This window comes from Carassius gibelio, chromosome B13 (genome assembly GCF_023724105.1).
Source record: "Carassius gibelio isolate Cgi1373 ecotype wild population from Czech Republic chromosome B13, carGib1.2-hapl.c, whole genome shotgun sequence".
NCBI lineage: Eukaryota > Metazoa > Chordata > Actinopteri > Cypriniformes > Cyprinidae > Carassius > Carassius gibelio.
In genome coordinates this window covers 1,225,365-1,239,130 of record NC_068408.1, presented here as the reverse complement: position 1 = coordinate 1,239,130, position 13,766 = coordinate 1,225,365, and positions in this window count along the sequence as shown.

Here is a 13,766-nt window from a genome sequence, read left to right as displayed (position 1 = left end):
TCTGTGATACTTTAAGGATTCTTCGATGTATAATTTTTTTTAAAGAACAGCGTTTATTCAAAATATAAATCTCTTCTAACAATATTAATTTTTGATATCACTTCTTATCAATTTAACACATCCTGAATAAAAGATTCTAAAATCTAATAAAGAATACCATTTCTAATAAAAAAAAGAAAGGATAAAAATTTACTGACCCCAAACTATTGAACTGTAGTGAATATTGTTAGAAAAATCTTTAAATAAATGCTCTTCTTTTTAGCTTTTCATTCATCAAAGAATCCTGAAAGAAGTATCACGGTTTCAGCAGCACGTAATAAATCATCATATTATTCTGTGACACTGACGACTGGAGGAATGATGCTGAAAATCTCAGAAATAAAATAGATTTTAATGTATATTAAAATAAAAAATAATGTTGTTTTACTTCATAATAATATTTCACTTTTTTTCCTGTATTTTTGATCAAATAAATGCAGTTTTGATGAGTAAATCCGGTAAGAAAAAAAAAAAAAAACATAAAAAAATCATTCTGATCCCAAACTCTGACCGGTGTGTGTGTGTAGCACTTACACACTAATCCCCACAATAATAAAGATGTTAAATACTCATCTGAGGAGAAAACTATGTTGCATCATAATGAAAGGATGTGTGACGTACACTTTTCTGTAAACTGGGCCAAACATTTTTTCCCTGATTTAGGGTAGAGTAAGAATATTTACTGTATTGCGCAAGTTAGTTCATACTTAGATATAATTTTATATGCAATATTACCTTTTCTTTTCATCATCTTATTTAAGAGTAAATGATAATCAATGTTCAACTTTATTTCTCAGTTGATTAATCAATCCAATATTCATGAAACAAAAAAAATGCAACTGAGGTACAAGAAGTATTGACATCCAAAAGTCATTGAAATCATTTAAAAATCACATCGACAGGTTAAAAAAAAGCCTCAGGTCAAATATTCATTCATCACAAATTAACTGTTTGACAAACACTTCCTGCTCCGAAGTGCCGATCTGAATCAACCGAGTCGCGAACAGGCTCCGAAGTGCCGATCTGAATCAACCGAGTCGCGAACATGCTCCGAAGTGCCGATCTGAATCAACCGAGTCGCGAACATGCTCCGAAGTGCCGATCTGAATCAACCGAGTCGCGAACATGCTCCGAAGTGCCGATCTGAATCAACCGAGTCGCGAACATGCTCCGAAGTGCCGATCTGAATCAACCGAGTCGCGAACATGCTCCGAAGTGCCGATCTGAATCAACCTAGTCGCGAACATGCTCCGAAGTGCCGATCTAAATCAACCGAGTCGCGAACAGGCTCCGAAGTGCCGATCTAAATCAACCGAGTCGCGAACAGGCTCCGAAGTGCCGATCTAAATCAACCGAGTCGCGAAAAGGCTCCGAAGTGCTGATCTGAATCAACAGACTTCGACCAAAGAATGTAAAAAATAACTCTATTTCTCTAATAACTCTACAGCTCTATGAAAGACTCAGATCACGTATCAAAAAATAAATCGCTATAGTAAAAGAGAAATAATAAGAGGAGTGAAGTTTCTTACCGTTCTGCTGTGTTTGGTCCTCACGCGCGTCTGACGCTCCGCCCCTCACACAAGCGTTTACAGCGCTAAATTAATCATCTTTGCTAATTATTATACATTTACTTCATTGTCAGCTTCAGGTACTTCATTTATTATTGTTCAATCAACTGTTTGAAACAAAAAAAAGGTTGTATTTCAGTAATAATTCAAAATTATCAAAATAAAATATAGCAAATAATGGTTTATATTTTAATATCCTTTAAAATATAATTTATTTCTGTGATGTGCAGCTGTATTTTCAGCATCGTTCCTCCAGTCTTCAGTGTCACATGATCTTTAGAAATCATGAAAATGTGATGATTTATTATTAGAACTATAAATAGTTGTGCTACCAAATATTATTTTGGAATCTGCGATACTTTTTTTCAGGATTCTTCGATGCATAATTTTTTTTTTTAAAGAACAGGGTTTATTCAAAATATAAATCTCTTCTAACAATATTAATCTTTGATATCACTTCTTATCAATTTGACACATCCTGAATAAAAGATTCTAAAATCTAATAAAGAATACAATTTCTTATAAAAAAAGAAAGGATAAAAATGTACTGACCCCAAACTATTGAACTGTAGTGAATATTGTTAGAAAATATTTATATTTTAAATAAATGCTCTTCTTTTTAACTTTTTATTCATCAAAGAATCCTGAAAAAAAGTATCACAGACTCCCAAATAATATTTATCAGCAAAACTGTTGATAACTGTAATAATAAATCATCATATTATTCTGATTTCTGAAGATCACGTGACACTGAAGACTGGAGGAATGATGTTGAAAATACAGCTGCACATCACATGAATAAATTACACCATGCATATTAAAATAGAAAAATGTTAATAATATTTCACAATATTACATGTTTTCCAGTATTTTTGATCAAATAAATGCTGTCTTGATGAGTAAAATAAATTCCTGTAAAAAAAACATTAGAAATCATTCTGATCCCAAACTCTGACCGGTAGTGTGTGTATGTGTGTTATATATATATAATATATATATATATATATATATATATATATATATATATATATATATATATATATATATATATATATATATATATATATATATATATATATATATATATATATATATATATATATATAACACACACACATAAGCCCACTAACACACTAGGCAAGGCAAGTTTATTTATGTAGCACATTTCATACACAATGGTAATTCAAAGTGCTTTACATAAAAGAAAGTAAAATAATCATAAAGAAAAATTATAACAAATATAAAACAAGCAATTTTAAAACTTTTATAATGATTAAAAATTTTACTTAATTAAAATGAATTTAAAAACGGTTACAAAATTATTTTATATTTTAAAAAAAAACAGTGAAAATATAGTGCAACCATTTCGGACATTGCACAGTGCTCATTCAATAAATGCACAGCTAAACAGATGAGTTTTAAGTCTAGATTTAAATGTGACTAGTGTTTTAGCACATCAGATCTCTTTTGGAAGCTGATTCCAACTGTGAGCGGAAGAGACACTAAAAGCAGATTCCCCTTGTTTTGTGTGAACCCTTGGTATTTCTAACTGCATTACTTGATGATGTGCTAATCGCCTTCCTGATATTGATGATCTTCTCAGAAAAGAAGGATGCAAACTCATTGCATTTGCTGTCTGAGAGCATTTCACTTGGAATCTGTCTTCAGTCTATGTCTCGTAACTTTGAACGCTCCTCTGGTTTCAGTTGTGTTTTTATTTATTTTGGTGATGTATAAATGAAGTCTTCCCATCTGCCTGCACTTGAGTCTTCGCCTCTTGCGATCTGTGACACTATGTCCTTAATAACAATGGATGAAAAGTTTAGAGCCCTACTGATGATTAAGTCTAGAGTGTGTCGACCTTTGTGTGTGGGTCCATGTACATACTGAATCGACAGGTTAAAAAAAAGCCTCAAGTCCAAATATTAATTTATCACCTGTTTGACATAAACTTCCTGCTTCGATGTCCAGATTTGAATTTAAAAAAATCTCAAACATGCTCTGAAGTGCCGATCTGAATCAACCGAGTCGCGAACATGCGCCGAAGTCCCGATCTGAAATCAACCGAGTCGCGAACATGCGCCGAAGTACCGATCTGAATTAACCGAGTCGCGAACAGGCCCCGAAATGCCGATCTGAATCAACCGAGTCACAAACATGCTCCAAAGTGCCGATCTGAATCAACCGAGTCGCGAACAGGCTCCGAAGTGGCGATCTTAATCAACGGAGTCGCGAACATGCTCCAAAGTGCCGATCTGAATTAACCGAGTCGCGAACAGGCCCCGAAATGCCGATCTGAATCAACCGAGTCACAAACATGCTCCAAAGTGCCGATCTGAATCAACCGAGTCGCGAACAGGCTCCGAAGTGGCGATCTTAATCAACGGAGTCGCGAAAAAGCTCCGAAGTGCTGATCTGAATCAACAGAGTTGCGAACAGGCTCTGGAGTCCCGATCTGAAAACTTCGACCAAAGAATGTAAAAAATAACTCTATTTCTCTAATAACTCTACAACTCTATGAAAGACTCAGATCACGCATCTATAAATAAATCGCTATAGTAAAAGAGAAATAATAAGAGGAGTGAAGTTTCCTACCGTTCTGCTGTTTGGTCTTCACCCGTGTCTGACGCTTGCGGCGCGTCTCCGCCCCTCACACGTGCGTTTACAGCGCTAAATTAATAATCTTTGCTAATTATTATACATTTACTTCATTGTCAGCTTCCTTTATTATTGTTCAATGAACTGTTTGAAACAAAAAAAGGTTGTATTTCAGTAATAATTCAAAATTATCAAAATAAAATATATAAAATAATGGTTTATATTTTAATATCCTTTAAAATATAATTTATTTCTGTGATGTGCAGCTGTATTTTCAGCATCGTTCCTCCAGTCTTCAGTGTCACATGATCTTTAGAAATCATGAAAATATGATGATTTATTATTAGAACTATTAATAGTTGTGCTACCAATTATTATTTTGGAATCTGTGATACTTTAAGGATTCTTCGATGTATATTTTTTTTTAAAGAACAGCGTTTATTCAAAATATAAATCTCTTCTAACAATATTAATTTTTGATATCACTTCTTATCAATTTAACACATCCTGAATAAAAGATTCTAAAATCTAATAAAGAATACCATTTCTAATAAAAAAAAGAAAGGATAAAAATTTACTGACCCCAAACTATTGAACTGTAGTGAATATTGTTAGAAAAATCTTTAAATAAATGCTCTTCTTTTTAGCTTTTCATTCATCAAAGAATCCTGAAAGAAGTATCACGGTTTCAGCAGCACGTAATAAATCATCATATTATTCTGTGACACTGACGACTGGAGGAATGATGCTGAAAATCTCAGAAATAAAATAGATTTTAATGTATATTAAAATAAAAAATAATGTTGTTTTACTTCATAATAATATTTCACTTTTTTTCCTGTATTTTTGATCAAATAAATGCAGTTTTGATGAGTAAATCCGGTAAGGAAAAAAAAAAAAAACATAAAAAAATCATTCTGATCCCAAACTCTGACCGGTGTGTGTGTGTAGCACTTACACACTAATCCCCACAATAATAAAGATGTTAAATACTCATCTGAGGAGAAAACTATGTTGCATCATAATGAAAGGATGTGTGACGTACACTTTTCTGTAAACTGAGCCAAACATTTTTTCCCTGATTTAGGGTAGAGTAAGAATATTTACTGTATTGCACAAGTTAGTTCATACTTAGATATAATTTTATATGCAATATTACCTTTTCTTTTCATCATCTTATTTAAGAGTAAATGATAATCAATGTTCAACTTTATTTCTCAGTTGATTAATCAATCCACAATTCATGAAACAAAAAAAATGCAACTGAGGTACAAGAAATATTGACATCCAAAAGTCATTGAAATCATTTAAAAATCACATCGACAGGTTAAAAAAAAGCCTCAGGTCAAATATTCATTCATCACAAATTAACTGTTTAACAAACACTTCCTGCTCCAAAGTGCCGATCTGAATCAACCGAGTCGCGAACAGGCTCCGAAGTGCCGATCTGAATCAACCGAGTCGCGAACAGGCTCCGAAGTGCCGATCTAAATCAACCGAGTCGCGAACAGGCTCCGAAGTGCTGATCTGAATCAACAGACTTCGACCAAAGAATGTAAAAAATAACTCTATTTCTCTAATAACTCTACAGCTCTATGAAAGACTCAGATCACGTATCAAAAAATATATCGCTATAGTAAAAGAGAAATAATAAGAGGAGTGAAGTTTCTTACCGTTCTGCTGTGTTTGGTCCTCACGCGCGTCTGACGCTCCGCCCCTCACACAAGCGTTTACAGCGCTAAATTAATCATCTTTGCAAATTATTATACATTTACTTCATTGTCAGCTTCAGGTACTTCATTTATTATTGTTCAATCAACTGTTTGAAACAAAAAAAAGGTTGTATTTCAGTAATAATTCAAAATTATCAAAATAAAATATAGCAAATAATGGTTTATATTTTAATATCCTTTAAAATATAATTTATTTCTGTGATGTGCAGCTGTATTTTCAGCATCGTTCCTCCAGTCTTCAGTGTCACATGATCTTTAGAAATCATGAAAATGTGATGATTTATTATTAGAACTATTAATAGTTGTGCTACCAAATATTATTTTGGAATCTGCGATACTTTTTTTCAGGATTCTTCGATGCATAATTTTTTTTTTTAAAGAACAGGGTTTATTCAAAATATAAATCTCTTCTAACAATATTAATCTTTGATATCACTTCTTATCAATTTGACACATCCTGAATAAAAGATTCTAAAATCTAATAAAGAATACAATTTCTTATAAAAAAAGAAAGGATAAAAATGTACTGACCCCAAACTATTGAACTGTAGTGAATATTGTTAGAAAATATTTATATTTTAAATAAATGCTCTTCTTTTTAACTTTTTATTCATCAAAGAATCCTGAAAAAAAGTATCACAGACTCCAAAATAATATTTATCAGCAAAACTGTTGATAACTGTAATAATAAATCATCATATTATTCTGATTTCTGAAGATCACGTGACACTGAAGACTGGAGGAATGATGTTGAAAATACAGCTGCACATCACATGAATAAATTACACCATGCATATTAAAATAGAAAAATTTTAATAATATTTCACAATATTACATGTTTTCCAGTATTTTTGATCAAATAAATGCTGTCTTGATGAGTAAAATAAATTCCTGTAAAAAAAACATTAGAAATAATTCTGATCCCAAACTCTGACCGGTAGTGTGTGTATGTGTGTTATATATATATATATATATATATATATATATATATATATATATATATATATATATATATAACACACACACATAAGCCCACTAACACACTAGGCAAGGCAAGTTTATTTATGTAGCACATTTCATACACAATGGTAATTCAAAGTGCTTTACATAAAAGAAAGTAAAATAATCATAAAGAAAAATTATAACAAATATAAAACAAGCAATTTTAAAACTTTTATAATGATTAAAAATTTTACTTAATTATAATGAATTTAAAAACGGTTACAAAATTATTTTATATTAAAAAAAAAAAACAGTGAAAATATAGTGCAACCATTTCGGACATTGCACAGTGCTCATTCAATAAATGCACAGCTAAACAGATGAGTTTTAAGTCTAGATTTAAATGTGACTAGTGTTTTAGCACATCAGATCTCTTTTGGAAGCTGATTCCAACTGTGAGCGGAATAGACACTAAAAGCAGATTCCCCTTGTTTTGTGTGAACCCTTGGTATTTCTAACTGCATTACTTGATGATGTGCTAATCGCCTTCCTGATATTGATGATCTTCTCAGAAAAGAAGGATGCAAACTCATTGCATTTGCTGTCTGAGAGCATTTCACTTGGAATCTGTCTTCAGTCTATGTCTCGTAACTTTGAACGCTCCTCTGGTTTCAGTTGTGTTTTTATTTATTTTGGTGATGTATAAATGAAGTCTTCCCATCTGCCTGCACTTGAGTCTTCGCCTCTTGCGATCTGTGACACTATGTCCTTAATAACAATTGATGAAAAGTTTAGAGCCCTACTGATGATTAAGTCTAGAGTGTGTCGACCTTTGTGTGTGGGTCCATGTACATACTGAATCGACAGGTTAAAAAAAAGCCTCAAGTCCAAATATTAATTTATCACCTGTTTGACATACACTTCCTGCTTCGATATCCAGATTTGAATTTAAAAAAATCTCAAACATGCTCTGAAGTGCCGATCTGAATCAACCGAGTCGCGAATATGCGCCGAAGTCCCGATCTGAAATCAACCGAGTCGCGAACATGCGCCGAAGTACCGATCTGAATTAACCGAGTCGCGAACAGGCCCCGAAGTGCCGATCTGAATCAACCGAGTCACAAACATGCTCCAAAGTGCCGATCTGAATCAACCGAGTCGCGAACAGGCTCCGAAGTGGCGATCTTAACCAACGGAGTCGCGAACATGCTCCGAAGTGCCGATCTGAATCAACCCAGTCGCGAACAGGCTCCGAAGTGCCGATCTGAACCAACCTAGTCGCGAAAAAGCTCCGAAGTGCTGATCTGAATCAACAGAGTTGCGAACAGGCTCCGGAGTCCCGATCTGAAAACTTCGACCAAAGAATGTAAAAAATAACTCTATTTCTCTAATAACTCTACAACTCTATGAAAGACTCAGATCACGCATCTATAAATAAATCGCTATAGTAAAAGAGAAATAATAAGAGGAGTGAAGTTTCCTACCGTTCTGCTGTTTGGTCTTCACCCGTGTCTGACGCTTGCGGCGCTTCTCCGCCCATCACACGCGCGTTGACAGCGCTAAATTAATCATCTTTGCTAATTATTATACATTTACTTCATTGTCAGCTTCCTTTATTATTGTTCAATGAACTGTTTGAAACAAAAAAAGGTTGTATTTCAGTAATAATTCAAAATTATCAAAATAAAATATATAAAATAATGGTTTATATTTTAATATCCTTTAAAATATAATTTATTTCTGTGATGTGCAGCTGTATTTTCAGCATCGTTCCTCCAGTCTTCAGTGTCACATGATCTTTAGAAATCATGAAAATATGATGATTTATTATTAGAACTATTAATAGTTGTGCTACCAATTATTATTTTGGAATCTGTGATACTTTAAGGATTCTTCGATGTATAATTTTTTTTAAAGAACAGCGTTTATTCAAAATATAAATCTCTTCTAACAATATTAATTTTTGATATCACTTCTTATCAATTTAACACATCCTGAATAAAAGATTCTAAAATCTAATAAAGAATACCATTTCTAATAAAAAAAAGAAAGGATAAAAATTTACTGACCCCAAACTATTGAACTGTAGTGAATATTGTTAGAAAAATCTTTAAATAAATGCTCTTCTTTTTAGCTTTTCATTCATCAAAGAATCCTGAAAGAAGTATCACGGTTTCAGCAGCACGTAATAAATCATCATATTATTCTGTGACACTGACGACTGGAGGAATGATGCTGAAAATCTCAGAAATAAAATAGATTTTAATGTATATTAAAATAAAAAATAATGTTGTTTTACTTCATAATAATATTTCACTTTTTTTCCTGTATTTTTGATCAAATAAATGCAGTTTTGATGAGTAAATCCGGTAAGAAAAAAAAAAACAAACATAAAAAAATCATTCTGATCCCAAACTCTGACCGGTGTGTGTGTGTAGCACTTACACACTAATCCCCACAATAATAAAGATGTTAAATACTCATCTGAGGAGAAAACTATGTTGCATCATAATGAAAGGATGTGTGACGTACACTTTTCTGTAAACTGAGCCAAACATTTTTTCCCTGATTTAGGGTAGAGTAAGAATATTTACTGTATTGCACAAGTTAGTTCATACTTAGATATAATTTTATATGCAATATTACCTTTTCTTTTCATCATCTTATTTAAGAGTAAATGATAATCAATGTTCAACTTTATTTCTCAGTTGATTAATCAATCCACAATTCATGAAACAAAAAAAATGCAACTGAGGTACAAGAAGTATTGACATCCAAAAGTCATTGAAATCATTTAAAAATCACATCGACAGGTTAAAAAAAAGCCTCAGGTCAAATATTCATTCATCACAAATTAACTGTTTAACAAACACTTCCTGCTCCGAAGTGTCGATCTGAATCAACCGAGTCGCGAACAGGCTCCGAAGTGCCGATCTGAATCAAGCAAGTCGCGAACATGCTCCGAAGTGCCGATCTGAATCAACCGAGTCGCGAACATGCTCCGAAGTGCCGATCTGAATCAACCGAGTCGCGAACATGCTCCGAAGTGCCGATCTGAATCAACCGAGTCGCGAACATGCTCCGAAGTGCCGATCTGAATCAACCTAGTCGCGAACATGCTCCGAAGTGCCGATCTAAATCAACCGAGTCGCGAACAGGCTCCGAAGTGCCGATCTAAATCAACCGAGTCGCGAACAGGCTCCGAAGTGCCGATCTAAATCAACCGAGTCGCGAAAAGGCTCCGAAGTGCTGATCTGAATCAACAGACTTCGACCAAAGAATGTAAAAAATAACTCTATTTCTCTAATAACTCTACAGCTCTATGAAAGACTCAGATCACGTATCAAAAAATAAATCGCTATAGTAAAAGAGAAATAATAAGAGGAGTGAAGTTTCTTACCGTTCTGCTGTGTTTGGTCCTCACGCGCGTCTGACGCTCCGCCCCTCACACAAGCGTTTACAGCGCTAAATTAATCATCTTTGCTAATTATTATACATTTACTTCATTGTCAGCTTCAGGTACTTCATTTATTATTGTTCAATCAACTGTTTGAAACAAAAAAAAGGTTGTATTTCAGTAATAATTCAAAATTATCAAAATAAAATATAGCAAATAATGGTTTATATTTTAATATCCTTTAAAATATAATTTATTTCTGTGATGTGCAGCTGTATTTTCAGCATCGTTCCTCCAGTCTTCAGTGTCACATGATCTTTAGAAATCATGAAAATGTGATGATTTATTATTAGAACTATTAATAGTTGTGCTACCAAATATTATTTTGGAATCTGCGATACTTTTTTTCAGGATTCTTCGATGCATATTTCTTTTTTTAAAGAACAGGGTTTATTCAAAATATAAATCTCTTCTAACAATATTAATCTTTGATATCACTTCTTATCAATTTGACACATCCTGAATAAAAGATTCTAAAATCTAATAAAGAATACAATTTCTTATAAAAAAAGAAAGGATAAAAATGTACTGACCCCAAACTATTGAACTGTAGTGAATATTGTTAGAAAATATTTATATTTTAAATAAATGCTCTTCTTTTTAACTTTTTATTCATCAAAGAATCCTGAAAAAAAGTATGACAGACTCCCAAATAATATTTATCAGCAAAACTGTTGATAACTGTAATAATAAATCATCATATTATTCTGATTTCTGAAGATCACGTGACACTGAAGACTGGAGGAATGATGTTGAAAATACAGCTGCACATCACATGAATAAATTACACCATGCATATTAAAATAGAAAAATGTTAATAATATTTCACAATATTACATGTTTTCCAGTATTTTTGATCAAATAAATGCTGTCTTGATGAGTAAAATAAATTCCTGTAAAAAAAACATTAGAAATCATTCTGATCCCAAACTCTGACCGGTAGTGTGTGTATGTGTGTTATATATATATAATATATATATATATATATATATATATATATATATATATATATATATATATATATATATATATATATATATATATAACACACACACATAAGCCCACTAACACACTAGGCAAGGCAAGTTTATTTATGTAGCACATTTCATACACAATGGTAATTCAAAGTGCTTTACATAAAAGAAAGTAAAATAATCATAAAGAAAAATTATAACAAATATAAAACAAGCAATTTTAAAACTTTTATAATGATTAAAAATTTTACTTAATTAAAATGAATTTAAAAACGGTTACAAAATTATTTTATATTAAAAAAAAAACAGTGAAAATATAGTGCAACCATTTCGGACATTGCACAGTGCTCATTCAATAAATGCACAGCTAAACAGATGAGTTTTAAGTCTAGATTTAAATGTGACTAGTGTTTTAGCACATCAGATCTCTTTTGGAAGCTGATTCCAACTGTGAGCGGAAGAGACACTAAAAGCAGATTCCCCTTGTTTTGTGTAAACCCTTGGTATTTCTAACTGCATTACTTGATGATGTGCTAATCGCCTTCCTGATATTGATGATCTTCTCAGAAAAGAAGGATGCAAACTCATTGCATTTGCTGTCTGAGAGCATTTCACTTGGAATCTGTCTTCAGTCTATGTCTCGTAACTTTGAACGCTCCTCTGGTTTCAGTTGTGTTTTTATTTATTTTGGTGATGTATAAATGAAGTCTTCCCATCTGCCTGCACTTGAGTCTTCGCCTCTTGCGATCTGTGACACTATGTCCTTAATAACAATGGATGAAAAGTTTAGAGCCCTACTGATGATTAAGTCTAGAGTGTGTCGACCTTTGTGTGTGGGTCCATGTACATACTGAATCGACAGGTTAAAAAAAAGCCTCAAGTCCAAATATTAAGTTATCACCTGTTTGACATACACTTCCTGCTTCGATATCCAGATTTGAATTTAAAAAAATCTCAAACATGCTCTGAAGTGCCGATCTGAATCAACCGAGTCGCGAACATGCGCCGAAGTCCCGATCTGAAATCAACCGAGTCGCGAACATGCGCCGAAGTACCGATCTGAATTAACCGAGTCGCGAACAGGCCCCGAAGTGCCGATCTGAATCAACCGAGTCACAAACATGCTCCAAAGTGCCGATCTGAATCAACCGAGTCGCGAACAGGCTCCGAAGTGCCGATCTGAATCAACCGAGTCACAAACATGCTCCAAAGTGCCAATCTGAATACACCGAGTCACGAACATGTTCCGAAGTGCCGATCTGAACCAACCTAGTCGCGAAAAAGCTCCGAAGTGCTGATCTGAATCAACAGAGTTGCGAACAGGCTCCGGAGTCCCGATCTGAAAACTTCGACCAAAGAATGTAAAAAATAACTCTATTTCTCTAATAACTCTACAACTCTATGAAAGACTCAGATCACGCATCTATAAATAAATCGCTATAGTAAAAGAGAAATAATAAGAGGAGTGAAGTTTCCTACCGTTCTGCTGTTTGGTCTTCACCCGTGTCTGACGCTTGTGGCGCTTCTCCGCCCCTCACACGCGCGTTGACAGCGCTAAATTAATCATCTTTGCTAATTATTATACATTTACTTCATTGTCAGCTTCCTTTATTATTGTTCAATGAACTGTTTGAAACAAAAAAAGGTTGTATTTCAGTAATAATTCAAAATTATCAAAATAAAATATATAAAATAATGGTTTATATTTTAATATCCTTTAAAATATAATTTATTTCTGTGATGTGCAGCTGTATTTTCAGCATCGTTCCTCCAGTCTTCAGTGTCACATGATCTTTAGAAATCATGAAAATATGATGATTTATTATTAGAACTATTAATAGTTGTGCTACCAATTATTATTTTGGAATCTGTGATACTTTAAGGATTCTTCGATGTATAATTTTTTTTAAAGAACAGCGTTTATTCAAAATATAAATCTCTTCTAACAATATTAATTTTTGATATCACTTCTTATCAATTTAACACATCCTGAATAAAAGATTCTAAAATCTAATAAAGAATACCATTTCTAATAAAAAAAAGAAAGGATAAAAATTTACTGACCCCAAACTATTGAACTGTAGTGAATATTGTTAGAAAAATCTTTAAATAAATGCTCTTCTTTTTAGCTTTTCATTCATCAAAGAATCCTGAAAGAAGTATCACGGTTTCAGCAGCACGTAATAAATCATCATATTATTCTGTGACACTGACGACTGGAGGAATGATGCTGAAAATCTCAGAAATAAAATAGATTTTAATGTATATTAAAATAAAAAATAATGTTGTTTTACTTCATAATAATATTTCACTTTTTTTCCTGTATTTTTGATCAAATAAATGCAGTTTTGATGAGTAAACAACCCATTCTCACTCCAAAGGCGTCAAAAACCGAAGCATGGTCAAGCGCCCCTAGCGTCACTTTTATGACGCCAAATGTGCCTCTCGGCGTCGA